General features: G+C 45.1%; 1 protein-coding gene across 2 annotated transcripts in view; it reads right to left on the reverse strand.

Annotated features, from left to right (window-relative positions):
• Positions 1 to 20,827, reverse strand: part of LOC126481799 (alpha-1,6-mannosyl-glycoprotein 2-beta-N-acetylglucosaminyltransferase) — a 444,750-nt gene that overhangs the window by 143,868 nt on the left and 280,055 nt on the right. The gene's annotated exons all lie outside the window — the stretch shown is intronic.

Raw genomic sequence — 20,827 nt, forward strand, 5'->3', positions numbered from 1 at the left:
GAGACGTGGCTGCACGATCCGTTACAGCCATGCGATAAGATGCCTGTTATCTCGACTGCTAGTGACACGAGGCCGTTGGGATCCGGCACGGTGTTCCATATTACCCTCCTGAACCCACCGATTCCATATTCTGCTAACAGTCATTGGATTTCGACCAACGCGAGCAGCAATGTCGCGATACGATAAACCGCAATCGCGATAGGCTACAATCCGATCTTTATCAAAGTCGGAAACGTGATGGTACGCATTTCTCTTCCTTACACGAGGCATCACAACAACGTTTCACCAGGCAACGCCGGTCAACTGCTGTTTGTGTATGAGAAATCGGTCGGAAACTTTCCTCATGTCAGCACGTTGTAAGTGTTGCCACCGGCGCCAACCTTGTGTGAATGCTCTGAAAAGCTAATCATTTGCATATCACAGCATCTTCTTCCTGTCGGTTAAATTTCGCGTCTGTAGCACGTCATCTTCGTGGTATAGTAATTTTAATGGCCAGTAGTGTACTTACTGTGCGTAGCGGATGATATTTCCTCCACCAGTAACTTCTGTCCCCCCCCCCCCCCCCTCCCGCCCTCCGCCCTTTCGAGTTCCATTCGTGGAACATACGCTCGAAGAACGACAGCGATACGACCTCAATTTATTTTCATCCTAACGCTCGTTTCGCAAGATGTTCGTGGGACGAGTGTGGCTTGCTGGCGTAGTGGCTATCGTCACGGAAACCAACCTTTTTAAATGGCTGTCAGCCAGCACATCCCCGGCTGGAATCAAGATAGAGCTTCTTGGCAACTATTGAAGCTCTTATAGGAAAACAACAGCAAGGAAGGATCTCAAAATGGTGGGCGAAATGTCAACATTTGTAGAAATGGATAGTTCCGAACAAAATAGCTTCCTCTTTGTCATTCAGAGAGATGGACGACATGAGAGGGTCTCAACAACGCTCTAGCACCACGAGATGCAACACCACCCTGCAGAAGTGGGGCCTTCCTGTGGCGTCACTTTTTTTCTGCAAGTATGTAGCGAACTAACAACCTTCAAGTACAATATTCCAACGTAGTACTGTATCGGAGCTGAATAGGTCGCTTCAAAAAAGTCATACAGGCCGCTGACTTGATACGTTTCGGATTTATTTCCATCACCCAAGTGCACAGAGGGTCACACGATACCAGAGTTACTAGATGTGCACTGAAGCGCCAAGGAAACTAGTGTAGGTATCCGTATTCGAAAACAGAGATATGTAAACAGGCAGAATACGGCGCTGCGGACGGCAACGCCTGTGTAAGATAACAAGTGTCTTTGGCGCTGTTGTTAGATCGGTTCCTGCTGCTATACTGGCAGGTTATTAAGATCTCAGTGAGTTGAACATGGTGATACAATCGACGCACGAGCGATGGAACACAGCATCTCCGAGTTAGCGATGAAGTGACGATTTTCCCGTACGACCATTTCACAAGTGTACCGTGAATATCAGGAATCCAGTAAAACATCAAATCTCCGACATCGCTGCGGCCAGAAAAAGATCCTACAAGAACGGGACCGACGAGAATCGTTCAACGTGACAGAAATGCAACCCTTCCTCAAATTGCTGCAGATTTCAATGCTGGACCCTCAACAAGTGTCAGCGTGCGAACCATTCAACTAAACATCATCGATATGGGCTTTAGGACCCGAAAGCCTCTTCGTGTATCCTTGATGGCTGCACGACACAAAGCTTTACGCCTTGCCTGGGCCGGTCTACACCGAAATTGGGTTGTTGTTGACTGGCAACATGTTGCCTGATCGGACGAATCTCGTTTCAAATTGTGTCGACCAGATGGAGGTGTACGGCTAGGGATACAGCCTCATGGATCCATGGCCCCTGCATGTCAGCAAGGGACTATTGAAACTGGTGGAGGCTCTGTAATGGTGTGGGGCGTGTGCAGTTGGAGTGATATGAGACCCCTGGTACGTCTAGATACGACTGACAGGTGACACGTATGTAAGCAACCTGTCTGATCACCTGCATCCATTCATGTCCACTGCGCATTCTGATGGACTTGGGCAGTCGCAGCAGGAGAATGCGACACCCCGCAGGTCCATAATTGCTACAGAATGGCCGAGGAACACTCTTCTGAGTTTAGACACTTCTGCTCGCCACCAAACTCGCTTGACATGAACATTATTGAGCATATCTGGGATGCCTTGGAACATGCTGTTCAGAAGAGATCTCCACCACCTCGTACTCTTACGGAATTACGGACAGCCCTGCAGGATTCATGGTGGTCCGTTCCCTCCAGCACTACTTCAGACATTAGTCGAGTCCCTGCCACGTAGTGTTGCGTCAGTTCTGCGTGCTTCGATATTAGGCAGGTGTACCAGTTTCTTTGGCTCTTCAGTGTATATGTATCACAAGTTTACAGTATGTTATAAATCATGATCGCCTGCCTCCTACGAGATTTCATGTCTCAGCTACATATCTTCTAGAGTGTTCTCGAGCAACGCGCACAATGAGAAACCTGATGAGGGCGACACCGAATGCACTGGACGTGGCCAATTTCTGGTCAGCCAATGTATAAACTGGTCAACGAGCGATTTCTTTTGATGATTATTTTTTTGTCCTTCTAACGCGACAGTAACGCGAAGGGTTAGTTTTGAATCCTCAGCAACTCTGGATTTTTTATGTCACTTACCGCTGCTTCCACTTTTGGCATTGATTTGTCAATATGAAAAATGTACCACGGCTCGGAATTCACGATGAACTGGTTGGTTAGTTAGGGTCCGGTGGAATTCAAGGGATCATACCCAGAAAAATACTGCGATATTCAAGTCTACCTTCCGGTCGGACGTTGCTTTATCGTCTTTACATGAAAAGAAATAGTATGAAATGAGCACCTCAGAAATTTTAATAGTAAGCTTTCCTTTTAGCGTCTGCGATTGGAGTTTCGTGAACATCTCCGCGAAAATCCTGCACTTAGTTGAGGAACCGGTGACGGACCGTGCTACTCTTCTTTGGATCTTCCGTGTCTCCTCCATTGCTTCTGACTGATAAGGCTCCAGAGAGAAGAATCGGTCGAAGGAGGGTTTTCTAGCTAAATAGCATTTTACAGCGATCCTACCAATGAATAAGTTCACACGAATGCAGCTTCACCAATGTGAAGGTAACTGTTGTTACGCGAATAGTAGCGTGCGACTTCCACAGGGCTCAAAGAAATCGACGACGTCAAATGGTTGAAATGGCTCTAAGCACTATGGGACAATCTACGGTCATCAGTCCCCTAGAACTTAGAACTACTTAAACCTAACTAACCTAAGGACATCACACAACACCCAGCCATCACGAGGCAGAGAACGACGACGTCAGCACTAACTCTCGTTAAAATGGATGAACTGGAAGAGGTTGTTTCTCGAGTTATAAAACAGTCGTCAAAAAAGTCATTTGATACATTCTATGAACAATTATCCCGACCGTTAGCAACCGTTACAAATATTATAACGAAGCAGAATTATCCAGACACTAACATAAACTGAGCAGCCAGAAGATTATGACAACCGACCTACTAAACAACGACGGCATTTGAAATCCGTGGATTTTACTCGCCGCGGAAGAAGACCAACAGGCGGACCAAAGAAGAAGTGGAGAGATGGAATCCTTGGGGACTTGCTGCAGATTAGCGCATAGTGTGGCTGGCGACAGAGGGCAGGAAATAGAATCCAGTGGAAAAGGAGCATTCAAGGTGCGCGCTGTCGTCGGGACCTGACCGCTTTAAGTAATTAACAGATTACAGTGTTGGTTACAGCCAAGTCAACAGGTTACTTGCAGCTTCCTCGGGGTAACCTAATGTGACTTTACGAGGGTGGGTCAAATGGGAAACCTTAAACTCGTAATAACAAATCGCAATTTCGCGCCGTTATCCTGTAAGTTGGTAAGCGTGCTACAAACAGCGTGCAGAATGGCCTGTAGGTGGCAGCATAGCGCAGATGCACACATACTGTCGCAGTATCAGTATAAAGATGGCCGTCCCACTTGCGACTTGCGCCAGGGAAGAACAGCGCTCTGTTATTCGGTTTTTGCGCAGTGAAGTTGTGAAACCCATTGAAATTCATCGACGAATGAAGGTTCAGTACGGTGATGCATGTTTGTCACAGCAGCAAGTCTACGAATGGAGTCGGAAGTTCGCAAATGGTGTGACTTCAGTGGAAGATGCTCCTCGTCCAGGTCAGGCACAACGAGTTGTGACTCCACAGAGCATTGCAGCAGTTGAAACCATAGTGAAGGAAAACCGCCGAGTGACACTGAATGATACTGCAGCACCACACTGTGCATGATGTACTTCAGTTTCACAAAGTGTCTGCAAGCTGGGTGCCACGGCAGCTGACTCCTGAAATGAGAGAAAGACGTGTTGATGCTTGTGAAGAACTTCTTCGGCGCTTTGAATGAGGTGATGGCTTCCTTGCAAGAAACCTGGGTTCACTTCCATCAACTGGAAACGAAGAGAGCGAGCAAGGAATGGCGCTATTCCTCATCACCAAAACCAAAGAAGTTTCGAACTGAACCATCAGCAGGGAAGGTTATGCAGACTCTCTTTTGGGACGAAAAAGGCGTCATTTTCGAGTATTACATGCCTAGAGGGACCACTGTCACCAGTGCATCATGCATAGATCTCCTAAAAAATCATCTGCGGCCTGCAATCAAATCAAAGCGACGTGGATTGCTGTCAGCTGGTGTCCTTTTGCAACATGACAATGGCCGCGTGGGATTAGCCGAGCGGTCTTAGGCGCTGCAGTCATGGACTGTGAGGCTGGTCCCGGCGGAGGTTCGAGTCCTCCCTCGGGTATGGGTGTATGTGTCTGTCCTTAGGATAATTTGGGTTAAGTAGTTTGTAAGCTTAGGCACTGATGACCTTAGCAGTTAAGCCCCATAAGATTTCACACACGTTTGATTTGAACATCACAATGCAAGGCCCCACACTGGCCGTACAACAGTTGCAACAATCACAGACCTTTTTAGTGTCTTCCTCATCCACCTTACTCACCAGACCTTACCCCAAGTAATTTTCATATGTTTTGACCACTCAAAGGCGCAATGGGGGGAAAGAAGTTCCGTTCTGATGAAGAGGTACGCCACGCGGTGCATGAGTGGTTGCGCGGACTGCCAAAAGAATTTTTTTCTAAAGGTATTTATGCACTTTGTAAGCGCTGCAGGACTTGCATTGAGCGTGGGGGAGATTGTGTCGAAAAGTGATACAGCTTTGTACCACTTCTGCATAATAAATAATATTAAAAAAATATTTAAGGTTTTCATTTGACTCACCCTCGTACAATACTTTACGTAAGATATAGAAGATATAGGTTGTTCAGAACACTCTTGTGTCGAGTGTTTCTCATTACAACTGTTTCGTAGTTATTCGTCCTCAAGATCCGATCTTATGCTGTCGCTATTAGAAATTCTTACTCTGCCCTCACTTTTATGCATGCAGATGCGTCTGATTTCTGTCAATATTTAAATTTTCCAGGCCTTTTGAATACTGCCACGAAGAAATTTCTGTCTCCGTATTTGTTTCAGCTTCTACTGAGGTTCCATTTTCATGTTATTCTTCAGAAGTGAGACAGTTTCAATATCTTCAGGATTTTCAGTCACTTCCTTATTCCTCATTTTATAGTTTTCTCTGCAGCACCGAAACAAATGATTCAGTTTTGTTCACTATCCTCTGATAAATACGTTGAGAAACATTACAGAGCGGAAGTAATCACAGTCAACGGGAACCGTTTTTCTAATTTCATTTTAAAATCTAAGATAATTACTACAATAGTTGCTTAAATGATTTGCTATATCCTTATCAGTCGCCTTCATATAGGATGCATCGCAGGCTACAGACTTTTCGGTAAGTCACGCAATTTGGCTGATTGTTTTCCGTCCAAACAGTCTCGTGTTTATCAACGTATGTTCCTGTCTCCCTCATACCGGTCGTTCTTGCAAATTCCTCTCGTGTGAAAACGGCCTAGGGGTGTGCCCGCGTCATAAAGAACGTTTTTGCGTCTTGGCATGCTATCTTTTCTTTTAAATGCGTTCACGTCGCCTACCAAGAATAGCAAGTGCCTCACGTCAGCCACAAGACTGCTCGCAAAAGCCGGAAAGCGGAGCTTAAACGGCGCGCGGCCGCATCTGCAGCAAGAGCGGCGCTTACCGTGTGCGTCACACTGAGGTACTCTTTAGTCGTGCAAACACAAACACAAGCGGGCCTTCCTTAGCAATCCAGTTTGACGCGGCGCCGCCAAGCCTTCCTCCTCGTAGGAGATCCTCCGGAGCAGAGTAAAATGCAAATGTGCTGCGACAAGGGGAGCAACTTTCTGTTCCGCCCCCATGAATATTTAAGGAGCGCTCTCCAGGGACCGCCTAGCTGACAGCTGGGGGCTCTTCCGAACAGGCAAGAAGAAGCCTACATATTGTGAAAGGAAATGTTTATGCAAGCACGCCGATTGATTGTACACAGCAGGCGTGGCCACTGACCTTCCTTTGCAGCCTCAAAACCAATGGAATTGATCGGAGGGACTAATAGTTAACATTAACTAAGAAACATTTTCATTTAATTTACGAATACGCGTTTATTTTTATTATGACACTAACGTCATTCGAAAACGTTTTATTGCACAACAAAAAAATAAGAAGATACCTTCAATATGCGAATTTTCGAGTGTTCATTTTTTATGTGAGCTGTCTGAAAGCTTTCTGATAACCGGCAAGCGGCGTGCGCACAAGTTCAAAAAATGGTTCAGATGGCTCTGAGCACTATGGGACTTAACATCTGAGGTCATCTGTCCCCTAGAACTTAGAACTACTTAAACCTAACTAACCCAAGGACATCACAAACATCCATGCCCGAGGCAGGATTCGAATCTGCGACCGTAGCGATCGCGCGGTTCCAGATTGAAGCGCCTAGAACCGCTCGGCCACACCGGCCGGCTCAGGAAGATCGCCACTGATTCATTCTTCTATGAAGGTTGTGATTGTCGGAGTGTTCTGAATTTGAGGAGATGTAGTTGACCAGTCGTACCAGCGAAACATGTTGATACCGAAAATATCTGCAGTGTACAGCGTATGAAGTTGGCGAGAAGGTTGCTCATGTACAGCACTGGAAAGTGGACAAGAGCCGCACTGGGCTGAGGCACTAGCCACGTACGCAGTTCGAGAAACGCGTCCTCGCCGCTCGTGGTATACACAATACGAGGTGCATTCAAGTTCTAAGGCCTCCGATTTTTTTTCTCCGGACTGGAAAGAGATAGAAACATGCGCATTGTTTTAAAAATGAGGCCGCGTTCATTGTCAATATGTCCCAGAGATGGCAGCACCGTACGGCAGATGGAATTTTACCGCCAGCGGCTAGAATGAGAACTGTTTTAAATACTTAAAATGGCGACGATTTCCTTACTTAAACAGCGTGCAATCATTCGTTTTCTGAATTTGCGTGGTGTGAAACCAATTGAAATTCATCGACAGTTGAAGGAGACATGTGGTGATGGAGTTATGGATGTGCCGAAAGTGCGTTCGTGGGTGTGACAGTTTAATGAAGGCAGAACATTGTGTGACAACAAACTGAAACAACTTCGGGCTCGCACAAGCCGGTCTGACGACATGATCGAGAAAGTGGAGAGAATTGTTTTGGGGGATCGCCGAATGACTGTTGAACAGATTGCCTCCAGAGTTGGCATTTCTGTGGGTTCTGTGCACACAATCCTGCATGACGACCTGAAAATGCGAAAAGTGTCATCCAGGTGGGTGCCACGAATGCTGACGGACGACCACATGGCTGCCCGTGTGCCATGTTGCCAAGCAATGTTGACGCGCAACGACAGCATGAATGGGACTTTCTTTTCGTCGGTTGTGACAATGGATGAGACGTGGGCGCCATTTTTCAATCCAGAACCAAGGGCCAGTCAGCTCAATGGAAGCACACAGATTCACCGCCGCCAAAAAAATTTCGGGTAACCGCCAGTGCTGAAAAAATGGTGTCCATGTTCTGGGACAGCGAGGGCGTAATCCTTACCCATTGCGTTCCAAAGGGCACTACGGTAACAGGTGCATCCTACGAAAATGTTTTGAAGAACAAATTCCTTCCTGCACTGCAACAAAAACGTCCGAGAAGGCCTTCGCGTGTGCTGTTTCACCAAGACAACGCACCCGCACATCGAGCTAACGTTACGCAACACTTTCTTCGTGATAACAACTTTGAAGTGATTCCTCATGCTCCCTACTCACCTGACCTGGCTCCTAGCGACTTTTGGTTTTTTCCAACAATGAAAGTCACTCTCCGTGGCCGCACATTCACCAGCCGTGCTGCTATTGCCTCAGCGATTTTCCAGTGGTCAAAACAGACTCCTAAAGAAGCCTTCGCCGCTGCCGTGGAATCATGGCGTCAGCGTTGTGAAAAATGTGTACGTCTGCAGGGCGATTACGTCGAGAAGTAACGCCAGTTTCATCGATTTCGGGTAAGTAGTTAATTAGAAAAAAAATCGGAGGCCTTAGAACTTGAATGCACCTCGTACAGCCTCTCGAAGAATTTTTAACGGTCCGCTTCTTCTATATAAACAATCCGCTCCTTACAAGCTGACGGAATATCCGTGCAGTTACCCGTATTTTACAATACTCTTTTCAATTATTGTGGGCCTTTCGTGTTTATTTACTACCCCTGGATACAAGATCCGTGAAGCTTCTGTTAAACGCCTCACACAAAGCTCGCTCAGCTGTACACTGTCACTACATTCGCTGTGCATGTCCACTTCATTCAGATATTTCGACGCCTCTGTTATTACCAGGGCGCTTGTTTCAAGCGATGAACCTGTTTATATTTATAAATGACAAACGATTACTTGTTACGGTTCCATTAAAAATTATTTTAAAAATTATTCAGTTGGTACTCGTCGACTGTATGTCACAGAAAACAAGCAGACGCAAGTAATTTTATAAAAGTAAAATCTTGTAGGTTATTAACAAGGAGCATAGAATTTTCTCGTTTTGAGAGTACTGAAGGGCGATCAGTTTCAATTGTTAAAAACCATTCAACAGCCAAGATCGCAAATAATATATTTATTTATTCAAGACAATCTGTTTCAACAGACTTTGCTGTCATCTTCGGGTCTTAAAAATCTTTGTTTTATAAGACGTGTTCATTTTACGCTGAACCTCAAGCACAAGATGTCAAGCGGATAAAAACCAGCACTTTAACTTATTTTAGCGATGACAAACTTTTCATAATGTGCTGATTTTTATCCACTTGACATCTTGTGTTTGAGGTACAGCGTAAAATGAACATATCTTATAACAAAAAGTGTTTTAAGACCTAAAAATGACACCAAAGTCTGTTGAAACCGGTTGTCTTAAATAAAGAAATGTTTTACGCGATCTTGACTGTTGAATGGTTTTTAGTAACAAGGAGGAAGAAAGGAAGCTTGCGATTTAAACATCCCGTCGATTACGAGGTAGTTACAGTTGGAGCACAACTTCGGATAGGGAGAAGAGAACTGACACGGGACCCACCGTACAAGGTGTATCACAAAGATTCATGCGACAGTATCTTCACCAACGATAGTAGAAAGTTGTGGTAAATTTTAAGTTACGTTTCGAATCTAAAAGTTTACTTTGGCGGCAGTTAAAAAAATATCCGAAGCTTGTAGGTGCATTTATCTAAAAGATATGGCCTTGTAAAATCGAAAAGCGCTATAGTCCTACACTGTAATTGAAATTCATCCCAAGTTTCTGTCTTCATCTATTCTGTTCTGAAATCGGAAGAATCATGTTTAACAAGAAGATTTTGTCTCTATACCACTTCGCAACAAGTTAGTGTATTTTTACTGCTTTTTACCGTTATTCTTGAATTATCTAGAGAGAATAATAGCTGCTGTTAGTATGATTTGTTGTAATAATCTACTTTGTGCTCTGTACGTCTTTACACCGTTTGTTTTATCATTACATGTACCATCTATGTAATAAAATGTTAGCTGCAGCGTATGTACGTCAAAAACGATGGATGTTTCAAAGAAAATGGAAGGGGCAAATGAGGCTTGCTAAAAATCAAGAATACTTTCACTGATAATGACCACGAAAGCCTCGAGACTTTATATAGAGAGCTGCGCCAACACAGGTTCTCTCTGAGCCATTTACCCGTGATACACTATACACTATAGCATTACTCCACTGCTGCCAACGAACTGGTAGTCTCAAGGCACAAATAATTACACTACTAATGTGTTTTCTCCTTACAAGACGTGTGGTCGCAACCGTACGCTAATTACTCGCTAAGACTAAAAAAAAAAAAAAAAAAAAAAAAAAGAAGAAAAAACCCTGTAGCTAACTGCACTCAGGTTCTCAGCTTCAGAAGAGACGCGTTCAGTTAATATTACATATGTAACTCAGGGTTCAGTGTTATGATAGCGTGCGATTGTCTACATCTTCCAGCAGCTCGCGGAATTCAACCGCTGTGACGCGTGAAAGTTAGAACCACTGAAGCAGTAATGCTTCACAAAACCAACAGCAGGTGTCTTCTGCACAGCAGGCGAGCAGGTTTAAGGAGGATATGAGGACCATCGCAACTGCTCGCAACTACATTTCGCTGAAGACTGATAAACGTCCATATGTAGCTGTCGGGAATTATCACTTGCAGTCAGGTGACGGAAAGAACTTCGTTATCACACTTCCCACTTATCGAGCGTGTTAGCGGCCCACAGGAAACGTGATATTCGTATTCGCACCGAGATAATACTCTTGTCAGCAAGAGTCTGCAATAATTCAGTTCAGCAGCATGCGAAAGTATGAGTCGCGCTATTACGTCGTCTCTGCTTTAAGCGTCTGCATAACGACCGTGCAATTCAGTTATATGACAGCACCGTGCATAGGAACATGAGTGGTTGCTAAAGATATAAGATCATTATTAGACGCTAAAAGTAGTCAATGAGTTTTGATCAAATGAAGCTATATGGTTTCAAGTCTCAATCACCTATGACGTACTTGTATGTACGCACACTGAATAGACGAATGGAAATTTGTACCAAAGCCAGGATTCGAACCGAGGTACTCAGGTCTCCTGCTGACGAGGCAGATGCGTTAACCACTACGCCAGCCTGGCACAGTGGCTTTGCAAAACTGTGCGGACTACACTAACATGCCTCCTCCCTCAATCCAAAGTCACATTCACTCCTTAGTCCACTTGGTATTCTCTCCAAACTGGAAGAGCGTTGCAGGGGCTCTTCAACTGTATTGTAATTGCACGTCAGCATAGAACGAAACGAGAGATCCTGCCAGAAACTCAGGCAAAGGTGTTTTAATCAAATGAAACTATATGTTTCAGAGAACTTTTCGAGTCCCAATTATCTATGACGTATATCTGCAGACCGAAGCGATGAATCCGGGTCTTCATAAAAAATTTCATTCACGGCTTCAGACTGCTTATATACACCCATGGGTTTTGCTATTTGGGCAGCCAAATAACTGATGATGGACGAAGTAGGAAGGACATACAGACGGGCGATAGTAACAAATGCGTTTCTGGAAAAGAAATTTAAGTTTTGGTAAGTCTTTTTTGAAGCTATTTACAGGGTTATTACAAATGATTGAAGCGATTTCACAGCTCTACAATAACTTTATTATTTGAGATATTTTCGCAATGCTTTGCACACACATACAAAAACTCAAAAAGTTTTTTAGGCATTCACAAATGTTCGATATGTGCCCCTTTAGTGATTCGGCAGACATCAAGCCGATAATCAAGTTCCTCCCACACTCGGCGCAGCATGTCCCCATCAATCAGTTCGAAAGCATCGTTGATGCGAGCTCGCAGTTCTGGCACGGTTTCTTAGTAGAGGAAGTTTAAACACTGAATCTTTCACATAACCCCACAGAAAGAAATTGCATGGGGTTAAGTCGGGAGAGCGTGGAGGCCATGACATGAATTGCTGATCATGATCTCCACCACGACCGATCCATCGGTTTTCCAATCTCCTGTTTAAGAAATGCCAAACATCATGATGGAAGTGCGGTGGAGCACCATCCTGTGGTACGTTTAGCTCCCTGCTTGCTTTATTCGTAGAGTTCCGCGGGCTACGCGTGAAACTTGCCCGCACGCGTTCAACCGTTTTTCGCTCACTGCAGGCCGACCCGTTGATTTCCCCTTACAGAGGCATCCAGAAGCTTTAAACTGCGCATACCATCGCCGAATGGAGTTAGCAGTTGGTGGATCTTTGTTGAACTTCGTCCTGAAGTGTCGTTGCACTGTTATGACTGACTGATGTGAGTGCATTTCGAGCACGACACACGTATTCTCAGCTCCTGTCGCCATTTTGTCTCACTGCGCTCTCGAGCGCTCTGGCGGCATAAACCTGAAGTGCGGCTTCAGCCGAACAAAACTTTATGAGTTTTTCTACGTATCTGTAGTGTGTCGTGACCATATGTCAATGAATGGAACTACAGTGAATTTATGAAATCGCTTCAAACATTTGTAATAGCCCTGTATATGCAGTGTAGCCTTGAACAGAAGTAAAACGTGGATAATAAGCATTTCAGGTAGGAAGACAACAGCTAGCTATTGAAAGGTGATGCTACAGCAGAAAGATGAAAATTGTGTGAAGAGATCGAATAACAAATGATGAGTTGCCGAACTGAAATGAAGAGAGAGAGAAAAAAAGAGTGGCGCAACTTCACTGAAATGAAATGACTATGGCATTATTGGCCGAGGCCCCGTCTGCGGTAGTTCGGTCGGCTGTTGCTAGTCTTTTTACACCCATGCTTAGAAAAAGCACAACATCTTGAATGACTAGAGATAGGACGTTCATTCCACAGGACATGTATATTAGCATGTTCTGTGGAAATGATTAGCATTTCAGTCACTTCGGTTCAACATGTGTCCTGTTGCCTAGTAGGCATAGGGTCTGGCATGGGCCGCGATAACTTGTTCCATGCGTAACGGCATCGATGCGAATAACGCGAATACTGTCGTGTAATATAGCCATCCATGCTGCATTCACTTGCTTTCAAAGTTCGTCTGTGGTGCTTGGCATTTGGCTACAGCACTGCACCCGTTGTTTCAGCGTATCCCACGCATTTTCGATGGGCGACAAATCTGGTGTTCTGGCGCCCTCAGTGGTTCACAACCCCACAACAGGCTACAGCTATCCACTCACCCCGCCGCCGCCCCGCACCGAACCCAGGGTTATTGTGCGGCGGTTCGGTCCCCCGTGGACACCGCCCCCCCCCCCCCCCCTTCAGGAATGTCTCATACCAGACGAGTGTAGCCCTCAAATGTTTGCGTGGTAGAGTAATTACGGTGTACGTGTACGTGGAGACAGTGTTTACGCAGCAATTGCCAACATAGTGTAACTGAGGTGGAGTAAGGGGCTCCAGCCTGTACTGGCCTAGGCAGATGGAAAGACGCCTTAAAAACCATCCACAGGCTGGCCAGCACCCCGGACCTCGACACTAATCCGCCGAGCGGATTCGTGCCAGGGACTGGCACGCCTTCCCGCTCGGGAAGCAGTGCGTTAGACCTTGCGGCTAGCCGGGCAGGCATAGCAACATGTGGTCGTGCACTGTCTTGCTGAAAAATGACCTCTGGAGATCTGCCCTGTAATGCCATTCGTATGAGGCGTCGATCTTGTGATTCACGTAGGTCACACATAGGACACTACTCAGTAGCACCCAATACCATAAGGCCCTGAGCTGGCACTGTATATCTTGTGCGAATGCAGTCACTGTGATGCTGCTGCCCCTGCCTGGGGCGAACTAAAATGCGGCCTGATGGATGCAACACATTCTCTCATGCCAATAATGCGCCCTCTTTCAAACCCACTGATTTGACGGTTCGGCTCGCGTGTGTGTCTGGAAGACATCCTGCACATCTTCTCAAGTCACACTGATTCATTACCTTCGGCTTGTGGCGACAACGAGAACCGCAGGCACATTTTACCGGTAGTGGTGTTACGCTGCGATATCGATGTTGACCTTGAACTCAAGGGGCATTCCTGCTGAACATACTAATGTCCTCGTGTGTATGAATGTCTCTTCTCTAGATGCTTAAGGTGTTCTGCTTTTTATGAACATGAGTATTTGACGCCACTACGACGACTTTCGCGCCGATAAAGATGAGATGGGAAAGAAATACAGTAGAAGAAGAATGGGTAGCTTTGAGAGATGAAGTGGTGAAGGCAGCAGAGAATCAAGCCAGTCTCAGGACTGAAGACAACAAAGACAACAACAACAACTACTACTACTACAACAAAAAGACGAGGGATAGTATAAATCCTTGGGTATAAATCCTTGGGTAACAGAAGAAATATTGAATTTAATTGATGAAAGGAGAAAATATAAAAATGCAGTAAACGAAGCAGCCAAAAAGGAGTACAAACGTCTCAAAAATGAGATCGACCGGAAGTCAAAATGGCTAAGCAGTGATGGCTAGAGGGAAAATGTAGAGATGTAGAGGCCTATCTCACTAGGGGTAAGATAGATACTGCCTACAGGAAAATTAAAGAAACCTTTGGAGAAAAGAGAACCACTTGTATGAATATCAAGAGCTTAGATGGAAACCCAGTTCTAAGAAAGGGAAAGCAGAAACGTGGAAGGAGTATATGGAGGGTCTATACAAGGGCGACGTACTTGAGGACCCTCCGCCACACACCGTCAGGTGGCTTGCGGAGTGTGGATGTAGATGTAGATTATGGAAATGGAAGAGGATGTAGATGAAGATGAAATGGGAGATACGATACTGCGTGAAGAGTTTGACAGAGCACTAAAAGACCTGAGCCCGCATCTCGTGGTCGTGCGGTAGCGTTCTCGCTTCCCACGCCCGGGTTCCCGGGTTCGATTCCCGGCGGGGTCAGGGATTTTCTCTGCCTCGTGATGGCTGGGTGTTCTGTGCTGTCCGTAGGTTAGTTAGGTTTAAGTAGTTCTAAGTTCTAGGGGACTGATGACCATAGATGTTAAGTCCCATAGTGCTCAGAGCCATTTGTACCATTTTGAAAGACCTGAATCGAAACAAGGCCCCGGGAGTAGACAACATTCCATTAGAACTACTGACGACCTTGGGAGAGCTAGTCTTGACAAAACTCTACCATCTGGTGAGCAAGATGTATGACACAGGCGAAATACCCTCAGACTTCAAGAAGAATATAATAATTCCAATCCCAAAGAAAGCAGGTGTTGACAGATGTGAAAATTACCGAACAATCAGTTTCATAAGTCACGGATGTAAAATACTAACGCGAATTCCTTACAGACGAATGGAACAACTGGTAGAAGCCGACCTCGGGGAAGATGAGTTTGGATTCCGTAGAAATATTGGAACACGTGAGGCAATACAGACCCTACGACTTATCTTAGAAGCTAGATTAAGGAAAGGCAAACCTACGTTTGTAGCATTTGTAGACATAGAGAAAACGTTTGACAATGTTGACTGGAATACTCTCTTTCAAATTCTGAAGGTGGCAGGGGTAAAATACAGGGAGCGAAAGGCTATTTACAATTTGTACAGGAACCAGATGGCAGTTATAAGCGTCGAGGGGCATGAAAGGGAAGCAGCTGTTGGGAAGGGAGTGAGACAGGGTTGTAGCCTCTCCCCGATGTTATTCAATCTGTATATTGAGCAAGCAGTAAAGGAAACAAAAGAAAAATTCGGAGTAGGTATTAAAATCCATGGAGAAGAAATAAAAACTCTGAGGTTCGCCGATGACATTGTAATTCTGTCAGAGACAGCAAAGGACTTGGAAGAGCAGTTGAACGGAATGGATAGTGTCTTGAAAGGAGGCAAAAGCAAAACGAGGATAATGGAATGTAGTCGAATTAAGTCGGGTGATGGTGAGGGAATTAGATTAGGAAATGAGACACTTAAAGTATTAAAGGAGTTTTGCTATTTGGGGAGCAAAATAACTGATGATGGTCGAAGTAGAGAGGATATAAAATGTAGACTGGCAATGGCAAGGAAATCGTTTCTGAAGAAGAGAAATTTGTTAACGTCGAGTATATATTTAAGTGTCAGGAAGTCGTTTCTGAAAGTATCTGTATGGAGCGTAGCCATGTATGGAAGTGAAACATGGACGATAACTAGTTTGGACAAGAAGAGAATAGAAGCTTTCGAAATGTGGTGCTACAGAAGAATGCTGAAGATTAGATGGGTAGATCATATAACTAATGAGGAGGTATTGAATAGAATTGGGGAGAAGAGAAGTTTGTGGCACAGCTTGACTAGAAGAAGGGATCGGTTGGTAGGACATGTTCTGACGCATCAAGGGATCACCAATTTAGTATTGGAGGGAAGCGTGGAGGGTAAAAATCGTAGAGGGAGACCAAGAGATGAATACACTAAACAGATTCAGAAGGATGTAGGTTGCAGTAGGTACTGGGAGATGAAGAAGCTTTTACAGGATAGAGTAGCGGGGAGAGCTGCATCAAACCAGTCTCAGGACTGAAGACCACAACAACAACAAGGATGAGATGAAACGATTAACAGGAGGATCAAGGAAGGCATCAGCAATTTAGTAGTTCAAGGAAGCTTGGTGGGATGGGGTTGGATAAAAACTGTAGGAGACTCCTGCACAACGCAGTTCAAATATATGGACGGAAAAAAATTGCATCACACGAACTTGTGCAACATACACGAAAGTTGGTGGGCATGTTTCTACATCTGAAAGATGGTGTCTATTCAAATTTCGCGCCTGTCGGACAAGAGTGGCACTAATAGCGCCACTAGTTTACTTTAAATAAATTCTGTAACGGTCGTAATTGTTAGTTTTCTTTGAGCCTGGACGTGGCGAGTTGATGTTAATCAACAATGCCACAAGGCGACAAACACGCCAGTATCAACACCTAACTTGTTTGAACAAGATCGTGTGACAGGGCTACGAGAAGTTGGGTATTCCTTCCGCGATATTGCAGAAAGACTTGGCAGCAATGATCGCTGGCAGTGGTGGTCACGACAATGTACGGTCACAAGAAAACCGGTCTCCGGACGGCCACGTGACACTACCGAGAAGGAAGACCGTTGTGTTCGGCGTACGACAGTGGCGCATGGTACTGCATCTGCAGCAGCAATTTGATTAGCAGTTGGTACCACAGTGGCATAACGAGCTGTTACAAACCTGGTACTGTAAGGACAGCTGCGCCCTGTAGCGTGCATTCCACTGACCCCACACCACCGCCATTTGCAACTTCTGTGGTGTCAAACAAGAGCTCATTGGAGGACAGGTTGGAGGTCTCTTGTGCTTTCTGCTTATTCTGCCTCTTGTACTTGTTCTGCCTCGGTGTCACTGATGGTTAGAAGGAAGCCAATTGAGGACCAGAAGCCAACCTGTCTGCGTGCTAGAAACATTGGAGCAACACCTGGAGTTTTGGTGTGGGCTGCGATGTCGTATGACAGCAGGAGCACTCTTGTGGTTATCCCTCACATCCTGACTGCAAATTTGTAAATAAGTCCTGTGAATCGAAAAAAATGGCTCTAAGCACTATAGGACTTAACATCTGTGGTCATCAGTCCCCTAGAACTTAGAACTACTTAAACCTAACTAGCCTAAGAACATAAAACACATCCATGCCGGAGGCAGGATTCGAACCTGCGACCGTAGCGGTCCAGACTGAAGCGCCTAGAACCGCTCGGCCACTGCGGCCGGCCCTGTGAGTCGATCTGTCGTGCTTCCATACCGGAACAGCGTTACAGGGGGTGTCTTCCAACAGGATAACGTTCGACCACATACCGCTGTTGTAGCCTAACTTGCTTTACAGTGTTTCGACATGTTGCTTTGACCTTCTCGATCACCAGATCTGTCTCCAATCGAGCACATATGAGACATCATCGGCCCACAACACTAGCGTCATCCACAAACAGCATCAAAAACGTCCCTGTATTGACCGATCAAGAGGTATGGAACTTCATCCCACACACTGATATACGGCCCCGGTACAGCACAGTGCACGCACCTTTGCATGCTTCCAGTCAACATTCTGGCGGTTACACGGGTTATTAATGTACCAGCATTTCAAATTTGCAATGGCTTGTCTCGCGCTTACATTAACTTGTGATCTTGCAATGTTAATCCCTTAAATAAGTTATCCACACAAATATATTCCCGTAATTTCATTACTCTACACTAACTATTTTTCGGTCTTGTAATTTTTTCCGTCAGTGTAGATGTAAGCTGCAGCAGTTATGTAGAGGTGATGTTTGCACAGGATAGATTAGGATGGAGAGCTGCATCAGACCGGTCTTCGGACTGAGGATCACTACAATAACAAATCATTGTAAACTGCACTATATAAGGTACCTTTTCTTTGCCTTGGACAGGTGACGCCCAGCTCTATAATTGGCTGCGTCAGTAACTTAATGGGCAGACGAAGGGAATGACATACCACGTATAGAAAACAGAGAGATGATTGCCTAAAGCGACAAAGGGAAACCAGTGAAGCCCTAACTATGGAATACTGGCTGGGGTTCGAAGCGGAGTCCTCTCGAGTGCGAATCCAGTGCCTCAGAAGTGCGCCACCTCGCTAGGTCGTGTCTGTTAAAGCACTACAGTGTTGAAAACAACATCGGAGGAAAGGAGGGGACTTCTACAGCCGTAATCACTCTTTGGTAGCCAATAATTTTTGAACAAAATGAAATGTACTTACGGTTCTTGAGCGATAGTGTAGTGTAATGTCCTCTCATCAGCTGACCTCCGTGTGTTATACTGACAGAAAGGCTTGCATGAATTAACACTGAAACATATTTCTAGCGCCCATTAGGGACTTGAATCAGAGACTGCACATTATCTCTATTTTTCCCAACGCCTCTCTCATATCGCTTACCGAGACACGCAACCAATTGTGCTATATCTGATAATGATAAAACACTCCACGCTGTCGCTAATGGCTCACACGGAGACGACTCCTCCTATAAGCGTTGCTGATCGATCCTAGGATGTGGTTTGTAAATCGATCTACAAACCACAGTTACGTGTTACCTAAATCGAGCGAATGAAGTGATGACAACGTGGTGAAAATTCTGGACTCCTGGTCTAAAGGAGCGGTTTTCTAATTACCGTTTGGACTTCCTGAGTTGAGGGCTAACGCTGGTTTCACATACTCCATGTGGCGTTGACACGACTTTCGTTATATGGTCGAATGTTGAATAATTAAGATGTTCTTGAGACGTCCTGCGGTATATAACGTGATTAATTACCAAAGGATGATGAATCTCTTGAAAATGACTATAGAGCTGAAGCTGTAACAGTACCCAAAAGGAAACAAAAGAAGAGTCTGATAGCGAAAGAGCTATCACTTAAACAGTTGTACACGACTGTTTCAAAACTAAGAAAAATCATTCTGACTTCGGTTTCCGAGATTTCCTTACGTCACGGAGAGCACGGCCACGAATACTTTTCTTTCCCATCCCTTAACAATTAAATTTTTGCTCCGTCTTTATTGACTTCAGTTTTGAAGGGGTTTTGAAGATCATTTTTCATTCTATATATTTCTCTTCTTGCCTTTTCCATACCACGTAGCCGTGTTCGCTAGCATCTACAGAAAACCAAATGGTTAAGTTCTGACAAGTTCTAAAAGACACCTACATCATCAAGAAGAGAGCACTAAAATGCGTCAGTAAACAGGCCACAGCCTGATTCGATTCGAAGCAGCTATGGAAACGAAAATCGCAATGGGCACAGCGGGATTTGAGTTCCGTTCTTGTAGAATGCGAATTCAGTATATCAGTCACAACCGCAGCTCTATTGGGAAACGCACCAGAGGTTGCGCCTGACCGGCGCATCTGGTGTGGACTGTCCCAGTAATGCTCTAGAGGAGACGTTCTCGTTAGCACCTCTGCCGCTAAGTGTCCCCGGATGTCGATTACCTGTCTCCAGAGCTGTGCAAAGTGATGAGCACCTAACGGCTAGGGCTTGACACTGTGTCAGAATATGGTACAGTTTAAATCTGCTGAGGAGATAGAGTAAAGCTATAACTCCTGTTCCAGTTACAATTGTGTGATGTGTGTCGATAAAGCAGCATGGATTTTAGAGTGGTTAAAAAATTTACATTATCTACGGAGTAGGCAAAGCACGCACGCGTATATATATATATATATATATATCAAAAAGTCAGTATAAATTTGAAAACTTAATAAACCACGGAATAATGTAGATAGAGAGGTAAAAATTGACACACAGGCTTGGAATGATGTGGGGTTTTATTAGAACAAAAAAAAAACACCCCATATTGCTAGACGCGTGAACGATCTCTTGCGGGCGTCGTTTGGTGATGATCGTGTGCTCAGCCGCCACTTTCGTCATGCTTGGCCTCCCAGGTCCCCAGACCTCAGTCCGTGCGATTATTGGCTTTGGGGTTACCTGAAGTCGCAAGTGTATCGTGATCGACCGACATCTCTAGGGATGCTGAAAGACAACATCCGACGCCAATGCCTCACCACAACTCCGGGCATGCTTTACAGTGCCGCTCACAACATTATTCCTCGACTATAGCTGTTGTTGTTGTTGTGGTCTTCAGTCCTCAGACTGGTTTGATGCAGCTCTCCATGCTACTCTATCCTGTGCAAGCTTTTTCATCTCCCAGTACCTATTGCAACCTACATCCTTCTGAATCTGCTTAGTGTATTCATCTCTTGGTCTCCCTCTACGATTTTTACCCTCCACGCTGCCCTCCAATACTAAATTGGTGATCCCTTGATGCCTCAGAACATGTCCTACCAACCGATCCCTTCTTCTGGTCAAGTTGTGCCACAAACTTCTCTTCACCCCAATCCTATTCACTATAGCTTAGCGACTATAGCGACTATAGCTATTGTTGAGGAATGATGGTGGACATATTGAGCATTTCCTGTAAAGAACA

The sequence above is a fragment of the Schistocerca serialis genome, chromosome 5, assembly GCF_023864345.2.
Source record: "Schistocerca serialis cubense isolate TAMUIC-IGC-003099 chromosome 5, iqSchSeri2.2, whole genome shotgun sequence".
Lineage (NCBI taxonomy): Eukaryota > Metazoa > Arthropoda > Insecta > Orthoptera > Acrididae > Schistocerca > Schistocerca serialis.